Here is a 22821-nt window from a genome sequence, read left to right as displayed (position 1 = left end):
AAGCAGGCATGAAATTCAAACTGCCGTACCCAGCTATCTTCAAAATATGCTTTCCTCGAAGAACAAACTCATTTTTGATCAAGTACATGCTAAGGAAGAAATACAAAAGTTTGTCCAACAAAAAGTGAGCTGTGAAACGGAAGGAGATTCTGCTTCTTGTTCTTCTGGTAATATAGACCACAGAGAGATTGTGCCAGTGAAACCTTTTTCAGTGTTTCAACAGAAAATGCTTGAGACTGGAAGAAAAGCACAGTCGTTCGCTAGAAGAATCAGGAGTATGTTGGAAATGCAGCAGAGACAGGGTTTGGGAGAAGGAGATGAATATGAATAGAAAAAGAAGATCTGGAAATATTGGACTTTTGTGGACTTTGTTAAACTTGTAGGGGACTCTAAAACATATGCCCGAATTCATGTTATTAATGTTCAGAAAAACACTCAGGGGAGGGGAAGAAGAGGGAGTAATTAACTATAAGCAAAACAGGTGCATGATTTTCGTTGTATCTTATAAAGTTTTTTCAGCTATTTTAAGTGTACTAGGGATACTAATGTAAATAGGTGCTCCTGTTTTTTTTTTTTTTTTTTTCTTTTTGGTTTTTTCTCCATTCATCTTTCTCCTTGTTCAGTTTTAAGAAATATAGGCACTGCAATGTAAAAAAAAAAAAAAGATCTGGTTAAAAGACCATGGCAAAAGAAAAATTAGTGCGCTTTTTCTCATTCATGCTTAGGGAAATGAATAGGTTAAAGCCATTCGCTTAATCTAGTAACAAGTTTTAACAGAAAGTAAGTAAATGAAAAAGAATGTTGAATATTATAAAGCTTTTTCTACTATACAGTTTTGTGTCTGGTCCTCATGTCTCTAGCAGACAATCTTATAAAGAGAAATGGCTTGGAGAAAATGCTCTCTGAAAGCATTCACGTTTTTTCCATCTGAGAGAGCTATAAAGATAAGACAAAACCAGACAGCTCTTAATAGAACCACAGGCTATACCATGCATGTTAGCATGGATAACCATTCTTTTAGGTTAGATAGAGTTTGTGTAACTTTCAGTTTGGAACATTTGTTCCTATTAGGAGGATAAAACTTCAATATTTGAAGATGTACATAACTGTAGTTTTGCATGTTATTATTGAGTTAATCAGTTTTAGAGGGGAATTGGGTGTGTGAATGTATTTTTTGATGGTTTTGAATAAGACAAAAAGTTCTGTAAGATGTGACATAGGCTCAAATGGAGATAACAAAAAAACAACTGTATAAAAGATTAACCTGTTAAACAGTACATGCATATAATACAAAATCTGAAACTAGACATTTCATAAAAAAGCTGTTATTCATAAAAGGCGGGAATAATAACTTCTCAAGAATATGATGCTTTCTGTAATGTCTTTAAATGTTAATGGTCTCACAGATAAATACAAAAAAGAAAGGGTAGTGAACTATATTAAAAATGTAGAGTACAAATAGCTGTGCTACAGGAGACACACTTGGAAAGAACTGAACAAGTGAATTTGATAAAGAAAGGTTTTCAGGATGGTTATTCTGCAGAATACTTGAGGAAAAGAAGAGAGGCGTACTTACACTAACTGCAAGAGGAGCTGCAATAGTAATAGATGAGGAAAAAAGACAGTAAGGGTAGATTTGTTCATAGGTGTGTACTGGGCTAATGGCCCTGGAGCCTTTACAAACCCAGCCCATAGAAGCGCCCTGGCACTGTGCCACCCGATGTTAGTTCCCAGTGCCTCTATCAATTAGAGCCACTGGAGTGATCCCCAGGGTGAACTTTCTATTTCCCATCCACTCATCAAGATTTCTTCTGAAGAGGGCCAGAGAGGTGCTCTGCTTGCCATGTATGGGAAAACTATTCCAGAGCATGGGCAGTCTCTGGGTTATGAACCTGTCCATCCAGCATGTTCTGTTGATTGTGGTAATGAGGCTGAGGTCTCTGGAACATGTGGTGAGGAGGGATTGGGATTTATGTAGTTGTAGCATTTCTAACTGAGCTGGGTCACACATGGCTTTGTAAGTCAAGTAGAGATCGCCTCTTAGTAGACGATATGAGACAGAGAATAGCTTGAGTGTTTTTGAGTCTCTCCATGTAGGACATGTGTTTAAGGCCTAGGGAGTAGTTTTGTGGCCTCTCCAGCTGTTGCAGGTGTCTAGTGAGGTACATGCCAAATGGGGCATTATACTCTAAGATTGGTCTAATGAGGGAAGAGTAGAGAGAAATGATGACCTCTTTCTTCCTGGATGCAAAACCCTTGGTAATGAGATGTGCCACATAGAAGGACTTTCTGAGTGGCAATGTGGTGGTCGAAGGAGAGGTTGCTGTCAACCTGTGTCCCCAGATCTCTTATAATGCCTTCAGTGTTCAGTCGGCTCCCATCAATGTGGTAATTAGTGGGAATTGAGTTTTTCCCAAAGGGGATGACAACACATTTTTTGGCATTAAGCTTAAGGCCATGGTTTCAACACCAGTCATTGGTCTCACTGAGGCCATTCTGTATGATGTCTGCATCACTTGGGGAGTTAAACTTGGTCAGCCAGAGTCCCTCCATGATGGGTGGACTTCTAAGAAGTAGATGCAAAACAGGAGAGGACCAGGACTGAACCCTGTGGGACTCCACTTCTGACTAGTTGGCAGTCTGACTTGGGAGTCCGCTACTTTCAAACTGTGGGTTCTATCTGTGAGCCAATTTGCAACCCACCTAACGATATAGGGGTTGATGCCTAGTTTTGAGAGTTTATCAATAATTCCTGAGTGATGAATGGTATCAAAGGCCTTGGCCAGATTGAGGTAGGCTATATGAACTGCCTTACCTTCATCCACAGCTTTGGTGACTGACTCAAAGTCAACCAGGTTGTGCAGGCATGATCTACCTTTCACAAAACCAAACTGCATGGGATCTAGAGTTTGATGATTCCCTGTATCCTTGTTAATTAGGTCCATGATAATGCACTCCATAGCATTACATATCAGACTCATCAGGCTAATGGGTCAAAATTTCTAGGGTCTGTTGTCGCTCCTCCTTTATGAAGAGGGATGACTGTAGCAGTGTGCCATTTGGTAGGAACAAAGCCTGAGGTGAGGCTGTGAGTGAACAGACCACACAGATGTGGTGCCAGTTCACTTTGTAATTCATGTAGAACACAGCCAAGGATATTGCTGGGTCCCATGGAAGCTGTATTCTTGGCCTTGGACAATGCAGCTTTAACCTGTGCTGCAGTAATGCTGGGTGCCTGGCATTCTTCCGGTATTGAGATTGGTCCTTTAGGGGGAAGAGTGGGGTAAAGTTTGCATTGAATCTGTTGGCCAGTATGTTGGCAATATCTGTTGGCTCAGTATAGGAGGTACCATTGTGCAGTAACTCAGAGCAAATCTGGGTATTGCCATGGAGATTCTTGATATAACTAGAGGGCTTTGTGGTTGTTTTTAGTGTCTGCCACAATTCTGCCTTCATAGCTGGCTTTGGAGGGTTTGATGAGGGATCTTAACTTTTTGTTGAGGCTAATAAGGGAATGTTTCCAGTCTTGGGACTTCACCTTTTTTGCAACAGTTTCTTCCTTCTGTTGTAGAGTTTATTAATGGCAGGGGACCACCAGATTTGGCTTCCTTTTTTTGGAGGAGAGCATCTTGGTTCTGTTGGGTATGGCTAGTTCCATGCATTTATGTATGTGCTTGTACAGTGCATAGGTGTATGATTCGGCAGTCATGCATCTATTTTCCATTGACATGGGTGTCATGAAGTTAGCCACCTCTGGTTTTAGGAGTCCAAAGGAAGGTTTGGAGAAGTTTTTCATGGTGGATACCTTTGCGGGGGGTGTGGGTGAGATGTGGATTTCCATGGTGATTAGTTTGTGGTCGGATCTAACCAGGGAGGAATTGACTATTGGTGTACAGCAACGGCTGTCCATGTTAGTAATAACCAGGTCAAGGATGTTGCTTCCTCTAGTGGGGGTAAGAATGAGCTGGTCCAGGGCATTGGAATTGATGAATTCCAGGAAGCATTGGGCCAGTGCATTGGTGCATGAGTAGTTTTCCAAGTTGATGGAGGGGTAGTTGAAGTCACCTAGTATGAGTGTTGGGTTGGATCTTAATAATTTCCAGGGTGCTTAGGAATGTGGAGTGAGAGTTTTGGGACATGAGTGGGGACCTATAGCAGGCTATGACCTGATTCACCATCTTACCCAATGTTAGTTGTACCTGGAGTGTCTCAGATGTATTATGCTGGGTTACTAGTCTGGAGGTGTGCACATCCTTTATGAATATGGAGACACCACCACCTTTGGAGCTTTGGTCCATGTTCTGGGGCTGAAAGGTGTAGAATGAGTTATAGCCTGGTAGCACAGGGGTGCTTTCTGCTGCTTTAAACCAGGTTTCCGTTACAGCACAAATGTTGATGTTCTCCATTTTGAGGAGTGCTTCGAGCGAGTGCATCTTGAGATTTAGACTTCTAGCACTGAGCAGCATAACTCTCAGATTGCATTCATTTATAGCTCTTAAGGTGGTAATTTGGCCTTTGGAACACTGCCTAAAAAAAGGCACTGTAGCAGTGGCAAGAGCCTTATGCAATACTCGGAAACCCAGGGGTGACAGATGCAGACCATCTCTGGCAAAGCATCGAGGTCTGCCAATCATGCCATCCCAAGCAGACAGATACTGGATTCCCTTAGAATGATACCAGAAACTTAGCCAATTGTTGAAGTCAATCATTTTCTGTTTGTACTGCGGTATCATTCTGGTCGATGGTATGATGCTGCTCAGGGCTAGGGTCATACCTGCCTGGGCCACATAATCCGGGAGCTCCACCATGCCTCTTTTCATGTAGTCCAGGGATGTGCATCTCAGGTCATTCACACCCACATGGACAATGACAAAGTCATACTTATACTTGTAGTGGAATGACCTGAGTGCATGCGTTATGTGTCGGATTCTGGCACCTGATAGACAGCTGACTGTTACCTTCTCCTTATTCAACCTAGTGAGTGGGACATCAGTGTGCCTCACTATTGAGTCACCTATGATTATTGTTTTGGGCAAGCTGTTTACCTTAGGGGCTTAGGTTGAGGGGCACACTGTATAGGTGAGCTATGTGTCTTGTGGTTTGTGCTGTGGTGGTCGGGTGCATTTCTGGCTTGGAGGTCTCTGCTATTAGGGCAGATTTTTCTTGAGAGCCTCCGTAAAGGTGGGTCTGTGGTTTGTGTTTTTATGTAAGGGTTGTAATGGTAGGTGTTCTGGAGGGCTATGTGTTCCATGTGGTGTGGTGCAGGTGTTGACCTTATCTTCTTGACCAGCTATTCCAGTCTTGGCTGGAAAGTGCATGGCTTGCAATTTGAAGATATAAGTGCATCTCTCACAAGTCTGAGTGTTAGGAGGTAAGAGGAGAGGGTTGTCTGTGTACATGAGGCAGTTGCTAGACTGCCTCAGAATGCCCAAGTTCACCAGGTTAATAGGAGAAAGCACAGGGGGAACTGACCTTTAGACATGCCTGGAGGGCTGGGCATTAATAAGTACTGGAGTTGTTTCCTTGTAGAACGTTTAGTGCTGGTAGCACTTTTGTGTGCTACAATAATTGCTACCAAGAAATCTGGTAAAGTGCTAGACTTATAAGCTAGTAAAAGTGCAGGAGAGAACTAGTAGATCTAAGGGGAAAATTGAAGAGCAAACTTTTTGGCACTGCTCAGAAGCTTACAAACAGTCCTGGATACAGCAAATCTGTATCTGGACTAGACTACTTACAGGAAAGGCAGGAAACATTTTTTTAAGAAGTAACAAGAATTATTTAGAGGGACTGACAAATGAAAGTATTGCAAAACATGGGGAATCGCACAGAACAAGAAAAGGAGCAATTGCAGAATGCTAAACAGAAAATAAGGGATTACTTCGATAATATGCATAAGTTTAGAAAGATTGCTGTTAAGCAACTGTTTTTTGATAATGACTCCAGAGCACAAAATATATTAGCACAACGACACAGGCAAAAGAAAGTAGTAAGGGCCGTGACCAAGCTTAGAAAGCCTGCAACAAGGAAGATACCTAGGGATCCTGTAGAAGTATTAGAACTATTTCAAAAATTCAATGAAAGTCTGTATAAAACAGAGAAATATGGAAATCAAGAAAAGGTACAAGTGGAAATGTTTATGGAAGAATGAAATATGCCAAGGTTAGAGGTAGAGAAGGCTCACTTACTAACAGTTAGGATAGGAGGAGATGAGATAAAAATGGTGATGTATAACCAATCTAAAGAAAAGTTACCAGAAATACATGGCATTCCTGTGGAAGTCTGGAAACTAGGAGGGAGAAAATGATAAACATCTGGAAGATTTAACAGTATTTTAAGAGGAGGAGAAATACCAACATCCTGGAAGAAAGCAGTGGTAGCTGTAATATATAAAGAGGGTAAAGATCCATCAAATCCAGTTTTACACAGGCCCATTTCAATACTAAACCATGATTGTAAAGTGTTTATGTCTATAATGGCTGAAAGAATGGCAAAAGTGATGCCAATATTGATAGATATGGATTAGTGTGTTTTGTGGAAGGGAGGCAAACATTTGACAACATAAACAGGACAGTGTTGATTCAGAGGAAAGCAGAATGTAAGAAAATACCACTGCTGCTGTTAGATCTCGATGCAGATAAAGCATTTGACAGAGTAAGCTGAGATTTCATGAGAACAGCAATGGAAGCATTTGCATTCCCTGATATAATTATGGGGTTGATTAGGAGGATATATGAGAGATCAGAGGAGAAAATTAAAGTGGGTGGGGTCTTCTCTGATAATCTCAGTTTGAACAGAGGAATCCAGTAGGGGTATCCTCTCTCCCCTTTGTTATTTGCATTATATTTAGAACGACTGGCAAAGAAAATAAGGGAGTGATAAATTCAAGGATATAATTGGTATGGTAGCCAAAAAAGCTGGCTCTATTTTCAGATGACATTATTTTATACCGGACAAAACCAGAAAGTGACATTACAGTGCTGTGGAACATATACAGACAGTTTCAAATCTTTTTGGGATACAGAATTAATGAAGCTAAAACAAAGGCAATAGCAGTAAATTATGTACCCACATATGAACTGGTTCAGGAATACCCATATTAATGGGGATATGATAAAATGAAATATTTAGGAGCATGGATTAAAAGGTACTCTAGTGTGGCAGCTAAGAATATGTGGGAAGATACTAAAAAGGTGATAAAAAACTGAGACAATGGAAGCTTTGTTATATAGATATAGATAGTAAGATACAAGCAGTTAAAATGTTTTTAGTCCCTTTAGTTTTATACATATGTCAGGCAAACTTTTATCAGCCAGAGGAAAAGTTGTGGGTAGCAATTAATAAACAGCTGAAGGATTTTATCTGGGAGGGGACAATGCAAGAGTTAGGTGTGATAAGTTTATTCTGCCAAAATAACAGGGCGGATTGGGATTACCCAATATGAAGGGGTATTTCCGAGCAACACAGTTAAGGCTCACATATATAGTACATGCAGAAAAAAAGAAGTTATGTCTTACCATAATGTTCCATCTGTGTTGTCACTCTTCGCTAATAGGTTCATAGGTAGGTAGTAGGCTATCTGCCCAAAGGCATTTATAAGCCTGGCCGGAATGTGTTGGCTTTCGCTGCCCCCTTAGATTAGTTTCCTGTGCCTCTGTCCAGCAGAGCCATTGAAGTGATCCCTGGGGTAAACTTTCTGTTTCCCATCCACTCGTCAAGGTTTCTCTTGAAGAGGGTTAGCAAGGAGCTCTGCCTAATGTAGACTGGAATCTTGTTCCACTGCATGGGAAGTCTCTGGGACAGGAATCTATCCCTCCAGCACGTCCTATTTATTGTTGTGGTGAGATTTAGATCCCTGAAGTGTGTGGCTCGAGGGGATATGGTTTTCTTTAAGTGGAGCATGTCCATCAATTCTGGGTTGGACATGGCCTTGTATGTCAGGCAGAGATCACCTCTGAGTAGGTGGTATGCAACCAAGTACAGATGGAGTTTCTTCAGTCGAGCTGCATAGGGCATCTGCTTGAGGCCAGTGATCCTCTTGGTGAGGAACTTCTGTGGTCTTTCCAGTTGTTGCAGGTGTCTTGTAAGGTACATCCCAAATGGGGCATTGTACTCTATGATGGGTCTCATGAGTGATGTATAGAGGGGCCCAATGGCCTCTTTCGATCTGGATGCAAACCCTTTTGTGATTAGGTGGGCCACATAGAAGGATTTTCTAACCACTTTGGCAATGTGATTATCAAAGGAGAGGTTACTATCTACTTGGGTCCCCAGATCCCTTATTACGTCTTCCGTATTTAGGGGGCTACCACTTGTGTGGTAGTTTGTGGGTACTTTTTTTCCAAAGGGGATGACTATGCACTTTTTGGCATTTAGCTTGAGGCCATGGTTTTGACACCAGGTATCTGTCTCAGTGAGACCCTTTTGGAGGATGTCTGTGCCAGCCGGAGCGTCAATTATAGCCCCTAGTTTGCAGTCGTCTGTGAACTTGGTCAGCCATAGTCCTCCTGTGCTTGCCTGTACCTCTGAGAAGTATATGCCGAACAGGTCCTAGGACTGAGCCCTGGGGAATGCCACTTGTAACCGGTTTAGAGTCAGACCTAGCTCCCGCAACTCTTACCGTGTGGGTTCTGTCCGTGAGCCAGTTGGCAACCCATCTTGTGATGTAGGGGTTTATGTTCAGGCTGGTGAGCTTGTCTATAATACCCGAGTGGGGAATGGTGTCAAAGGCCTTTGCAAGGTCTAGATAAGCTGTGTGGACCACCTTTCCCTCTTCTATAGCCTTGGTAACTGTCTCAAAGAAGTCCACCAGGTTTAGGAGGCATGATCTGCCCTTAAAGCCGAACTGGGTAGGGTCCAGTATTTGGAGGTTTCCAATATCTCTGTTAATGATATCCGTGATGATGCACTCCATAGCTTTGCAGACCAAGCTAATCAGGCTTATAGGGCGATAGTTCCCGGGGTCCGTTGCGGCTCCACCTTTGTGAAGCAGAATAACCATTGCTGTGGGCTACTCTGTGGGCACATAGCCTGTGGAGAGGCTGAGTTTAAACAGTGTGTTTAGGTGAGGGGTTAGTTCATCTTTGAGCTCATGTAGGACGCAGCCTGGGACACCATCCGGTCCCAGTGATGCTGTGTTTTTGGCATTGACTTGACTCAGGGCTCGATTCCGAGCCTCAGAACTGACTCGGCAGTTTACTTCAGCTCACACCTTCCAAACTCTCGAGCCAGGCTCTACCCATAATGCTCCTCTCAAAATTACCTCAGATCGAGTTTGTCCAACATAGTGGCAGACAGACCTACAGAAATTATAGTAATAATAAAAAACATAACAGTCAGAGACCAGATACGTGTCCCTAATATGAAGCCAGCGATGGAAGATTCGGTCCACTAAGAGTCTCAGGATAGGTGAAGGAGGGGGAGAATGTCAAGCATTAGTGAAGATCGACAACACAGATGAAATGTTATGGTAACACATAACTTCTTTATCTGATGTTGTCAATCTTCACTCAATACTTGACTGTGGGACAGAGTCCCAGCTACTTTAGCCTTGGGAGGTTTCACAGAAGAATGTTCCTAAGCACCATTGAACCAAATGATGCCCGTCCCCTCGAGACGTGATCTAACTTGTAATGAGTGATAAAAGTATGTGGAGAAGACCAAGTGGCTGCTGCACAAATGTCATCCAAGTATGGCCTGGCATGAAAATCTGCAGAAGTTGCCAATGCTCTGGTTGAATGGGCTTTAACTGGGCATAGTAGTTGGAGTTCTTCCGACTGACAAATAAAAGTAATGCAGTCTCTAAGCCATTTTGCTAAGGTAACCTTTGAAACTGGATTATCTAGAGATAGAGAAGATAATGCAACAAATAAGTGATCAGATTTTCTGAAATCCTTTGTTCTGTGAAGGTAAAAATGCAGTTGTCTGTGGATGTCTAGCAAATGAAGGGTATACTCTTCTTTACTGGTAAAGTTAGAGAAGAAGACTGGCAACTGAAGAGACTGATTTATATTGGCTTCTGAAACCACCTTTGGTAAAAAGGATGGATTAATCCTAAGTTCAACTCTACCTTTGTGGAATATCAAATATGGAGGTCTGCAGGATAAAGCCTGAAGTTTGGATACTCTTTTGACAGAGGTAATAGCCACTAAAAATAATGTTTTCCAAGATAAAAACCTTAAGTCACAAGTCGCTGATGGTTCAAATGGGGACAAAGTAAGGGACTGTAGGACTAATGTTAGATCCCAAGGAGGAATTGGTTCTTTAAATGGGGGTCTTAACATCAGGAGCCCCTTTAAGAATGCTTTGCAAAGATTGTGGGACATTAAATGTAAGCCATCAAATCTCATATGAAAGTTCGAAATTGCCGCTAGATGAACTTTAATTGTTGATGCAGATGAACCAGATTTGATAGAGGTTGGCTAAGAAATCCAAAACCTTGTGAAGTGGGGTCAAATAAGGATCAAGTATGTTGTTAATAGCCCAGTTCACAAATTTTTCCCATTTACTTTGGTAAAGTTTCCTAGTTGAAGGTTTGTGATGAGCCACAATTATTTGATGGACAGGAGAGTATAAGGAAAGATTCCTGGCAATCATGGGAATTGGAGAAGCCATGCAGTGAGCATGAGATGTTGGGGATTTGTATGAACCATGCCTTCTGGATGGGACAGCAGATCTGGAGCTGGGTCCAGAATCCATGGCTTCCAAAGAAGGTTAGGTCAAAGTAAGGGAATCCAAACCTGTCCAGGCCAAAAAGGAGCAATGAGGATTATTGAGTTCTCCGTCCTCTTGGCTTTCTTTAGAAATTGCGATATCAAGGGAGTTGGAGGAAAGGCATAGAGAAGACCAGGGAGTCAATCATGAAGGATAGCATCTCTGGGTGACTTCCCTGGTGGGGGAATTAGGGCAAAGTAACTTCTGCACTTGTTGTTCAAGTGTGAGCCAAAGAGATCGCAGCAAGGTTGGCCTCAGTGACAAAAAATCTTGTTGACCACTACAGGATTGAGAGACCACTCATAAGGCATGAGAATAGTTCTGATCAGCTTGTCCGCTATCATGTTGTAGCTCCCCGGAATGTGCACTGCAATGAGAAAGCAGTTGGAAGAAATCACCCAATGCCAAACTCTGAGGGCTTCTCAATACAATGGGCAAGATTTGGTTCCCCCTTGTTTGTTGATATAGCAGACCACCGATATGTTGTCTATTTGAATTGCTACTGTCCCTAGAGGAAGGGCATCTTGGAATGCTTGCAACACTAACACCAATGCCCTCATCTCTAGAACAGTGATGTGCAAGTTGGCCTCCAGTTGAGACCATGTGCCTTGGACTGAACTTCCCAGATAATACCCCCTACCCTATCTGGGAAGCATCTGTAGTTACTGTAGCTTGGGGTTGGGGAAGAATAAAAGGTCATTCCAAGAGAATCTGATTGGAGTGGAGCCACCACATAAGATCTTGTTTGCAGCGATTTGTAACCACGATTAGCAAAGGCATTGGCTGGTGCATCAGAGACCACTGGGAAGCAAGTAACCATTGCAGGATTTGCATGTGATATCTTGCTAAGGGAACAAGGGTTATTGCTGTTGCTATTGAGCCTAGCGCTTTTAGGATTAATTTGACTGGCACTCTGTTGTTTCTTAGAATTTGAGAGACTTCGGATCTGATGTGTCACAGTCTTTCTGGATGAAGAGAAGCGATTCCTGTGACAGTATCTTAGTGGACTCTGATGAAGGCTAACTGCTTGCAGGCTTGACTTTTTGAAATTTATTGTTATGTCTAGAGGTGTAAAGTGTAATCTCTTGCTTGCTCTGACTGATGCCTGGTGGTAGCAGTAAGGAGCCAGTCATCGAGGTATGGAAAAACTCAAAAGCCCTGCAGTCTGAGATGAGCTGCAACCACTGCCATGCATTTGGTGAACACCCTGGTGGTTGTGGCAAGTCCAAAGAGCAGTGTTCTGAAATGGAAATGACTGGCTCCCAGCCAGAAGTGCAGAAACTTCCTGGAGCATTTGTCCATTTTTATATGGTAATAGGCATCCTGCAGGTTTTACCGAGCACATCCAATCGCCTTTTTTCCAAGAAAGGAAGTATTGACTGTGCCAAGACCTTTTGGAAGTTGGTTTCCTGAACTGCCTTGTTGAACTGGCTGAGATCCAAGATGGGAATTCAATCCCGTTTTTATGGGCACTAAAAAGAACCTTGAGTGAAACCTAGATCCTGTTTGGTCTGGTGAGACTTTTTGGATGACTCTTTTGACCAGCAGTTTTTTGAATTTCTATAACTGCTGCTTCCCTTTGATTGGGTGGAATATCTGGGAGTTTTTTATGGGTTATTGAGGATAGCTATAGTGGAATTTTGTAACCTCTGGATTATCTTCCATGCACCCATTTGTTTGTAGTTAATATTTGCCAGGCAGACTGGTGCAGAGAAAGTCTTCCCCCAACTGCCTCCAGAGGAAGGCAATTGGGGCCCTGTTCAGGGGTGCTAATAGGAAGTACCAGAAAAAGATTCTCTGTATTAGTAGCTGTATTTAGAGCACAACCAAAAGCTGTTTGCTGAATTTCCTGTTTGCACTTAATTTTAAATCGTTTTTTTCTTAAAACTTGCATATTTTCTGTCCTTGACCTAGCACTCTTGTGTGGGGTCATTTACTGCACTGTTATAACTTGATATTACTTGTGAACCTCTGCTATCTCTGTTAAAACAAAAACAAAACAAAAAATCTTGTGTTTTCCCACTTTTCTGAGAGTTAAAAAGTTCAGTTACAGGCTTGCTGTTCCTGAACTGTTTGAAAGTTTCTGTGAGGCCATTTTTGCTTGGGCTGAAGGAGGGTCTCTGTGTTCATCAGTGGCAGTGACTAACATTGAGCAGCTTCCCTGCCCCGTGAGAGGTGGTTACTGACTTGAAACTGTAGTTTTATTGGCCACTAGGGTCATTTCCATAACTCCTTCATTTGTCCTCAGAGGAGTGGTTTAAGACAGTAACTTGTAGTTTATTGGCCATTTTGGGTCATTTCCTGTCTTTTCCAGCCCCTGCTATAAAGACGCTTTAGCGCATTAGCCTTGATTTAGCGAGTTGCCACTGTTGCACACTAGGGCAGCTCGGTTAAGCAGGTTTAAACTATTCGGCTACCTAAAGTCCACTCTTCAAATTTTCCCTTAAAACTACCTTCCTCGAACTATACTACTGATCTAATCAGCGTATCCTATAATTAAAAGATCATCTCTAGTTGACTCCAAGTAGACTATTCTCTATCTGTTAAACGTAGCACTTGCTCCTACAGTACTTATTACCTTGATACGGCACTCGTGTCATAGATAGTACCCCAAAAGGCAACCCCCATTTCTCGGTCACCCACGTCCCCGGAATCTTTTTAAAGTTTTTTTGTCTATTCCTTCTAGCATGTCGAGGATCAGTTGCTAGTGTCCTCTCCTGCTCAGCTGGTGAACCTGGGAATATTGAGGCAATGTTACAATTGCCTCATGTACACAGACAACCCTCTCCTCCTCCCACAAAACACAAATACATGCGAGAGATGCAACTATACGGCCAAACTGGAGGCTGAGCTCTCTCAACATAGGACTGGCAAGACCAGTCAGGAGGAGAAGGTTACCACACACACTATAGACCCAGTCTCACATAGTACCATTACAACCTCAAATCATACACATAAACACACAAAGACATACTGGAGGCTCTGATCAAAAATCTACCAAAACAGCAGAGGCCACCAAAGCAGACACCCAAACAACCACCACCTCAGAACACAACACCTGCAACACATAGACCTCACAGTCAGAGTGTCAAACAGTCACAGCCCTTAAGGCCAAACACAATGCCAGACACACTAGTCATTGGTGACTCCATAGTCAGACACACTGACGTCTCGCTCACCAGACTGAGTAAGGAGAAGGTCACAGTAAGCTGCCTGTCGGGCGCTAGAATCCGCCACATAACGCAAGCACTCAGGTCTCTCAACAGCAGGTACAAATATGACTCAGTCATTGTCCACGCTGGTGTAAACGACCTGAGACGTACCTCCTTGGACTACATGAAAAGAGACATTGAGGAGCTCTCTGATTATGTAGCCCAGGCAGGTATGACCCTGACCTTGAGCAGTATCCTACCTTCACCAAGAATGATGCCACAATACAGAGATAAGATGATCAGCTTTAACAATTGGCTTAAACTCTGGTGTCATTCAAAGGGGATCCAGTGTCTGTCTGCCTGGGATGACATGCTGGACAAGCCACGCTGCTCGCAAGGGACGGCTTGCACCTGTCACCCTGGGATTCGGATATTGGCAAAGGCTCTTGCCACCCCATAGTGCCTTTTTAGGCAAGGCTCAAATTCTAAACCTACCACCCTAGAACACAAAAAAGGAAAAAAACTAAGGGTAATGCTGCTCAATGCCAGAAGTCTAAATCTCAAAATGCACGCACTCGAGGCCCTTCTGAGTATGGAGAACATCGATGTCTGTGCTGTGACAGAAACCTGGTTCAAGGCTCCTGAGAGCACCCCAGCGCTATCAGGTTTTACCTCATATCATGCGTTCCGGCCCCAAAATCCGGACAATACCAAGAAAGGAGGGTATCCATATTCATCAAGGACACCCACACCTCAAGACTGGTGGCAACGCACGATGCATCGGAGACCATCCAGGTGCAATTAACCATAGGCAAGACTGCTCTGCAAATTGTAGCATGTTACAGGCCACCCTCACAAACTCAGGAACCTCACATGGCCTTCCTGAAAACACTAGAGGGATAAATGTATCACCAAACACCATCATACTAGGTGACTTCAATTACCCTAATATAGACTGGGAACACTACTCAAGCCCAAACACCCTAGCCCAAAAGTTCCTGGAATTCATAAACTCAAATGCCATGGAACAACTAGTCACCATCCCACAAGAGGAGATAACATACTTGATCTCATCATCACGAACATGGGAGCACAATGTTCAACACCGGAGGTGTACCCTCACTGGTGAGATCAGACCACAAACTAATCTCGCTGGAGGTCCTCATCCCACCCCCACCTGAAATAAAAAGACCACAGTAAAGAACTTCTCAAAGCCGACTTCACACTTCTAAAGACTAGTATGGTCTCCTTTAAGGCCCCGAGCCGGCGGAAAACAGTACTCAAGCCGCTGAATCACTTACAAATGCCTTCTACCAGCACCTGCAGGACTGCATGGATAAGGCAATCCCAAGCAAAACAAAGACTCTTTGTACCAAAGGCAAGCGTCCAGTCTGGTGGACCCCAGCCATAAACAAACTCTACAACAAAAGGAGGAAGCTACTACAAGATAGAGCAAAATCCTTAAAAGGTAAGACACCCTTGATCACTATAAGTAAAAAACTAAGAGCTCTCATAAAATCATCCAAAGCAAATTTGAGAGAAAAATAGCTAAAGACTCAAAAGACAATCATAAGGCCTTCTTTAGCTATGTTAGAAACCTGGGAGGAAACTCTCAGATATGCTCAGAGCTAGTTCAAAATGATGTGAAGATTACTGATCCTACAGACATTGCCAACATACTGGCTGACAGGGTCAGTGCAAACTTCTCCCAAAGGAGAGATATCTATACCAAACGATTGCAGCCCCCCAAACATCTCCAGCGCCCAAGTGAGAACTGCTCTCTCCAAAGCAAAAAACACAGCATCCATGGGACCTGATGGTGTCCCCGGCTGTGTGCTCCATGAACTCAATGAGGAATTAAACCCACAGCTAGGAGAGCTGTTTAATCAAAGTCTTACCTCTGGATACGTACCCAGCGGGTGGCACACTGCAACTGTGGTACCACTTCACAAAGGCGGTGCCTCCACCGCCGCTGGAAATTACCGCCCATTAGCTTGACAAGCCTTATCTGCAAAGCCATGGAGAGGATCATAATGGACCTCATAAATAAAGACATAGGGAATTTGCAGACTTTGGATCCAACCCAGTTTGGCTTTGTCAAAGGCAGATCATGCCTTTTAAACTTGGTTGACTTTTTGAAACAGTCACCAAAGCCATTGATGAGGGAAAGGCAGTCCATACAGCCTACCTCGATCTGGCTAAGGCCTTGATACAATACCCCACTCGGGTATCATTGAAAAACTCATCAGCTTAAATGTCAACCCATACATCACAAGATGGGTTGCAAACTGGCTGAGTGACAGAACCCACAGGGTCAGAGTTGCTGGCGCCATGTCAGACTCAAAGCCTGTCACAAGTGGTGTCCCACAGGGCTCAGTCCTGGGCCCACTCTTGTTTGGCATCTACTTTTCAGTACAAGCAAACACAGGAGGGTTATGGCTGACAAAGTTTGCAGATGACTGCAAACTGGGCCATAGTAGAAAACACATCTGACCAGATATCCTTCAGAAGGGTCTCACAGAAACGGATAACTGGTGCCAGAGCCACGGCCTAAAGTTAAATGCCAAAATGCATAGTCATACCCTTCGGGAAAAACAAGGTTACCTAGCTACCAAATAGGTGGCAATCCACTGAGCACAGAAGAAGTTATCAGGGACCTGGGGACCCAGGTTGATAGTAGTCTGTCATTCGACACCCATGTAGCTAAAGTAGTTAGGAAGACCTTCTACATTGCCCACCTTATCATGAAGGGATTCTCATCTAGATCAAGGGAGGTCATAGTCTCCCTTTACTCATCACTCATCAGACCAATGATTGAGTACAATGCCCCATTCGGAATGTATCTGACCCGACACTTGCAGCAGCTGGAGAGACCACAAAAGTTCCTCACCAAAAGGATAAAGGGTCTCAAAATACTGTCCTATGCTGCCCGACTGAAAGAACTCCAGCTCTATCCACTCGCACTGCTTGCTCAGAGGTGACCTTTGCCTAACATACAAGGCCATGTCAAACCCAGATTTGATGAATATGCTTCACCTCAAAAATCTAGATCCATCAGAGCCACAAGGGCGGAGACTTAAACCTTGACACGGCTATTAATAGGACGTGCTGGAGGGATAGATTCATCACCCAAAGACTCCCTATGCTGTGGAACAAAATCCCGGTACATGTGAGGCAGAGAACCTCGCTGGCCTTGTTCAAGAGAAATCTTGACCAATGGATGGGAGATCGCAGATATACCCCAGGGATTACCTCAGTGTCACTGCTCGACAGAGGCACAGCAAAATAATGGGTATAGTTCCCCATACTAAAGGGGTGGCGTAAGCCACAAAACGATGGGCTAGGCTTGTAAATGCCCTCGGGCAGATAGCCTAGTATGAACCTATGAACCTATGAACCTATGGACCCCTGGTTTTGTGGTCCATTTCTGCCTCTGGGGCGGTGACTTCCATTACTTCCCCCTCTGCACTGAGGGAAGTCTTTGCCACGTGAATCCTGGAAAGGCTCTCTGGATTTTTTGAACCATAGTCTCCCACTTCTGTGGTTCCTAGAGTAAGGCCACTGAGGAGTGGAGAAACATATGTCAACAGCAGAAAGGGTCTTGCCATTTTTCTCACATCTGGCTAAAGTGGCTTTTACCTTGAGACCAAAAAGGGTCGATCCATTAAAAGGAGTGTTGACGAATGGCTCTGCAAAGTCACAAAAGCGCATCCAGGTGTGCCTTCTAATGGCTATGCCTGAACCCGCTGCTCTAGTCATCCCTTCTGTTTCATGAGCTATTAGCCTCATGGATGAGTTAGAAATCACATCAAGGGTTGCTAGCTGAGAGGTAATTTGTTATGTATCCCTTCAGCTACTGCTCCTGAGAGGGTATCTGAGAGTTCCCTGATCAGATCCCTTTGTAATCTTGTAAAGTGCACCATATAAGTCAAGGTCATTGAAACATAAACTCACTTCCCAAACCTATCCAACGTCCCAGACTCCTTGTTAGGAGGATGGATAGACAGACTTTCCTCAGCAAGTTACTTCTTCATGGCTGCCACAATCACTATAACATCAACAGGTATGCCTTCAGACCAGTGTTGCTCATCCTTGGGGGCAGATAGGATATGATCAAGCCTCTTGGGATTGGCTCCATGGAGTGAGTTGAGCATCTTCCATGCCCTCTGTGCGATCAACTTAATGAAATTGTCAGCGGGTGGACAGATCCAAGAACTAGAGGGTTGGGCAGAAAAAGCCTCAAGGTATACCGACTCTTCTGAGGAAGACTGGATGGAAGACCAACCACCCCTCTGTTTCAGGATTTCTAAGATGTCCCCAAAGGAAACATCATCAGGGGGTGAACTGGGGGAATCTTCCCCTTCATCAAAATTGGTATCTTTGGTGAAAGACTCCTCCGGGGAGTCTAAGTGCTTCCTCTTCCACTTCTTCTTTGCAGGTACTTCCTTGGGGGGATGATCTGGGGAAGTTTGAGAAGAGGAAACCACCAAAGCGGGTCTATCCTGGGACTTTTGTGCCCACTGTCCTGGGGATAAGAATGATGGCAGCTCAGGTCGAAGGGATGCAGATACTAGTCCTGACAGGGATGGCATGGACTGTGAGTCCCCAATGGCCAAAGCCTTCTCCATGACCCAGAAGGCCGGCCTCCCCATAGAGGGATGGGAGCCCGGAACCTACACAGACTCCTTCGGAACCAGGGTCACACCCTGCACTGAGGAGGCAACCTCCGAAACAGAAGCCTGGAATGATCCTACAATAGCCAAAGCACCAAGGGACATGGACTGCTCCGAAGTTAAGAAAACTGACCCTTGCACCACGGACCCGGCCAGAAAGTCTCAACCCCAGGAGGCCTCCAGTGCTGAATGCCTGAAAGAGCTCAAGGCAGCTCTTGGTGCCGGAGAAGAGGATGCTACCAAAACTGAAACAGATGATGCCGGGAGTGTTGGAACTGAGGGCTCCAGTGACTCAATAAGATTTGGAGCAGGAGGAAAGGGTGGTGTCATAGGTAGGCTGGTTCTGATGCTGGAGTGGCTTGGAACCAAGAACGATCCCCTCACCATCAGGACCTGATCCACTAGTCTCATAATGTTGGCCTCTAAGAGACTCTTACTGGATCGAATTGAGGCAGCTGAAGGAGACCTTGGGGGTCTCACTTCGAGGAAAGGGCTTGGTGGCCTGTTCTTAAAGGGGTTAATAGTCGGTGAATATTGTGTCCTTGGGAGCAAAGGCAGCTTTGACTGTTCCGGCACCGAAATCTTTGTGGGTGCCGAGGAAGTCACTATTGGCTCAGATAATTTTGTAGGTGCCAAGTCAGATATACTTTTCAGTGCTGAAGAACTCTCTGGCACTAAAGGCCATTCAGAAACCTTCTTGGACAGTTCCGAGGTACTTATTTACTTTTTTTATTTATTTATTTTACATTTGTTGACTGGGGTAGTCTGGCTGGATATATGTCCATTTTCAGCAAAGGCCTGGGGAGAAAAGCTCCAAGATAATAATACACATTGAACATTTAGTAAATGCTACTTTCAAGCAGATTACAGTCATAAGCAATACCAGCATTTAGCACATATAGTACTAACTTATTATAAAACACTTTACAAAACATAACATTATTTTCAAAGTTATATATAAATAACATTACATACAGGTTTAAGACACATTGAGCAGCAGTTATATAACTGACCCTTACTGAAATGGTGTGGTAGAAAAAAGTTAGAAGTAGTTGAAGGAAAGGCACCTAAGTAATAGAGAGGTCATTAGTCAGGGTTAGTGCAAGGACATACCCAATGAGTTTTGAAATATTTCTTGAGTTTGTTTTTGAATCGAGTTAGTGAGGGTTCTAGGGTCAAGTCAGCTGGGAGTCTGTTCCATGTTTTTCCAACAGATTTGGCAAACAGAGTGTCCCCAGCTGAGTAGTTGGATTTGTATTTCTGAACTAGGAGTCTAGTGGATGATCGCAGTGGCCAGGTGCTGGTGTAGGGGCTGATAATATTTTTTAGTGCAGGTGTATTTTCTGGTTGGTAAAGGACTTTATGTGCCACTATTAGCTGGTTGAACTGCAGTAGGCTAGGCAGTTCAAGCCATCTTAGGCGATTTAGGTTGTGACAGTGGTGTGTCCGGTAGGCTGTGCCAGTAGCAAATCTGTCAATGTGCTTATCGCAGGATGATAGTTTATTAAGATCTGTTTTGTTTAAGTTGGAGAATAGAGGTGAGGCATAGAGAAGAGTTAATAGTAGATGGGAACAGGCAACTGCAGTTCTAGCAAGTGGGTAAGAAAAGGTTTGATTCTATAAAGAGAGACAAGTTTTTTATTAATGGTTTTGACAGTTTGATATGCGCATCAAACTTCAGGTTATCAACTATGACACCCAGTAGTTTAGTTTGGGCTTCTGGGGAGATGATAGTGCCATTGTTAGCGGTTATGTTGAAGGATGGTGGGGGGGGGTCCTGCATGTGGAGGAGAAGAGGAGCAGCTTAGTTTTGTTGGGGTTTAGGATTAGATGTTCATTGGAGAGCCATTTTTCCACTGTATTGAAGGTATTTTGGGTTGATTTGAATAAAGTAGCTGGTGAGGTAGCGAAGAAGGTCTTTTCTTACTAGTGAAAAAAGAGGATGATGATGAAGTGCTGGCTTCAGTTCTGGACCCAGAAATGGCCTCTTCAAAATCAGATTTTAAAAGTCCTCTGAGTATCAATTTGTTCTTTTGCTCACAAAGTGTACGAGTAGAAAAATCGTGACATATTCATAGGTTCATAGGTTCATACTAGGCTATCTGCCCAAGGGCATTTATAAGCCTAGCCCATAGTTATGTGGCTTTCGCCACCCCTTTAGTTTGAATAAAAACTATGCCTATCATTTTTCTGTGCCTCTGTCAAGCAGTGACACTGAAGTAATCCCTGGGGTATATCTGCGATCTCCCATCCATTGGTCAAGATTCCTCTTGAACAAGGCCAGCGAGGTGCTCTGCCTCACATGTACCGGGATTTTGTTCCACAGCATAGGGAGTCTCTGGGTGATGAATCTGTCCGTCCAGCACGTTCTATTTATAACCGTGTCAAGGTTTAAGTCTCCGCCCTTGTGGTTCTGAGGGATCTAGATTTTTGAGGTGAAGCATATTCATCAAATCTGGGTTTGACATGGCCTTATATGTCAGGCACAGGTCACCTCTGAGCAAGCGGTATGAGACTGAATAGAGCTGGAGTTCTTTCAGTCGGGCAGCATAAGACATATTTTGAGACCCTTTATCCTTTTGGTGAGGAACTTTTGGGGCCTTTCAAGCTGCAGCAGGTGTCTGGTCAGATACATTCCAAATGGGGCATTGTACTCAATCATAGGTCTAATGAGTGATGAGTACAGGGGGACGATGACCTCCCTTGATCTAGATGTGAATCCCTTCATGATCAGGTGGGTGATATAGAAGGTTTTCCTAACTACTTTAGCAACATGAGTGTCAAACGAAAGGCTACTGTCAACTTGGGTCCCCAGATCCCTGATGACTCTTTCTGTGCTCAGTGGATTGCCACCTATATGGTAGCTAGGGGTAACCTTGTTTTTCCCGAAGGGTATGACTATGCATTTTTTGGCGTTTAACTTCAAGCCATGGCTCTGGCACCAGTTATCCGTTTCTGTGAGGCCCTTCTGGAGGATATCTGTGTCAGATGTGTTTTCGACTATAGCGCCCAGTTTGTAGTCATCTGCAAACTTTGTCAGCCATAACCCTCCTGTGTTTGCTTGTACTTCAGAAAAGTAGATGCCGAACAAGAGTGGACCCAGGACTGAGCCCTGTGGGACACGACTTGTGACAGGCTTCGAGTCTGACATGGCTCCAGCAACTCTGACCCTGTGGGTTCTGTCACTTAGCCAGTTTTTGTAAGTGGGCTTTCCCCAAGCAATAGACACAAAAAGTATGCCCGTCAGAGAGTTGGGGCATTTTACCCTAACATTTCTGACACCTCTTAAATCCAAAGGTGCCTTTAGAGGATTTAGCTGGAGAAACTTGTTTTTCAGCCATAATCACACACACACACACACACACACACACACACACACACACACACACACACACACACACGCACACACACACACACACACACACACACACACAGTTTAGCAGAAAGGGATAGAAACAAAGATATTTTTTTTGGAAGAGAATAAGAAGGAAAGGGATAGAAAATACCAACAATGGTATTTAAGATATACCTTAAAAGGTAAGGGATGTACCAATGATCGTACTTGAGGAACTACAAACAATAGTACGAAAAACGAGAAAAATACACACTCATGCTAATAAGGTAAAACGAGAGGAGCATGTAGATAGTAAGAAAACTATTATGAAGAAAAAATATTGAAAAAGAGATTATAAATAGGCATAAAACTTCTAGCTTGCCAATATACCAAAACACTTGTTCCAGTAATAATAAGCCTTGTTCCAGGCTGTTCATAAAAATATCTAAACTAGTACTTGCTTTAATGTAATTTGGTAGTCTGTTCATGCATCAGCTACTCTGTTAGAGAATCAATTAGTACATTTCTCATTCCTATTGAATCTTCTACATAGGTTGTCTGATGATTCTCTAGTACTTTTTGATAACCCCTAACATTCCCAGAAGTAGTTGTCTTTAAAAGCCCTATATACCTGAATAAGATCTCCTCTTAGATATCTGTAAAAGACACTGTACAAGTTCAAATATTTTAGTCTTTCATAATAACTTAAATTTTCATATCCATGGATGCCCTTGGTATATTTCCGCTGTACTCCTTCCAGTTTACTCATGCTTGTTTTCTTACAGGGTTTCCATACTGTTATTCCATAATCAAGTTTGGGTCTAATGTAACTAACAAACAATTACTTCATCATTTTGATTTCCTAGACTTTATAAATCTTTTTTGGACAACCTATAGTTCTATAACTATCATTAACCAATTGGTTGATATCATTATTAAAACTCATAACTGG

Source organism: Protopterus annectens, chromosome 16.part0 (genome assembly GCF_019279795.1).
Source record: "Protopterus annectens isolate FY-2018-M chromosome 16.part0, PAN1.0, whole genome shotgun sequence".
Classification (NCBI taxonomy): Eukaryota; Metazoa; Chordata; order Ceratodontiformes; family Protopteridae; genus Protopterus; species Protopterus annectens.
Note: the sequence above shows the minus strand (reverse complement) of the source record.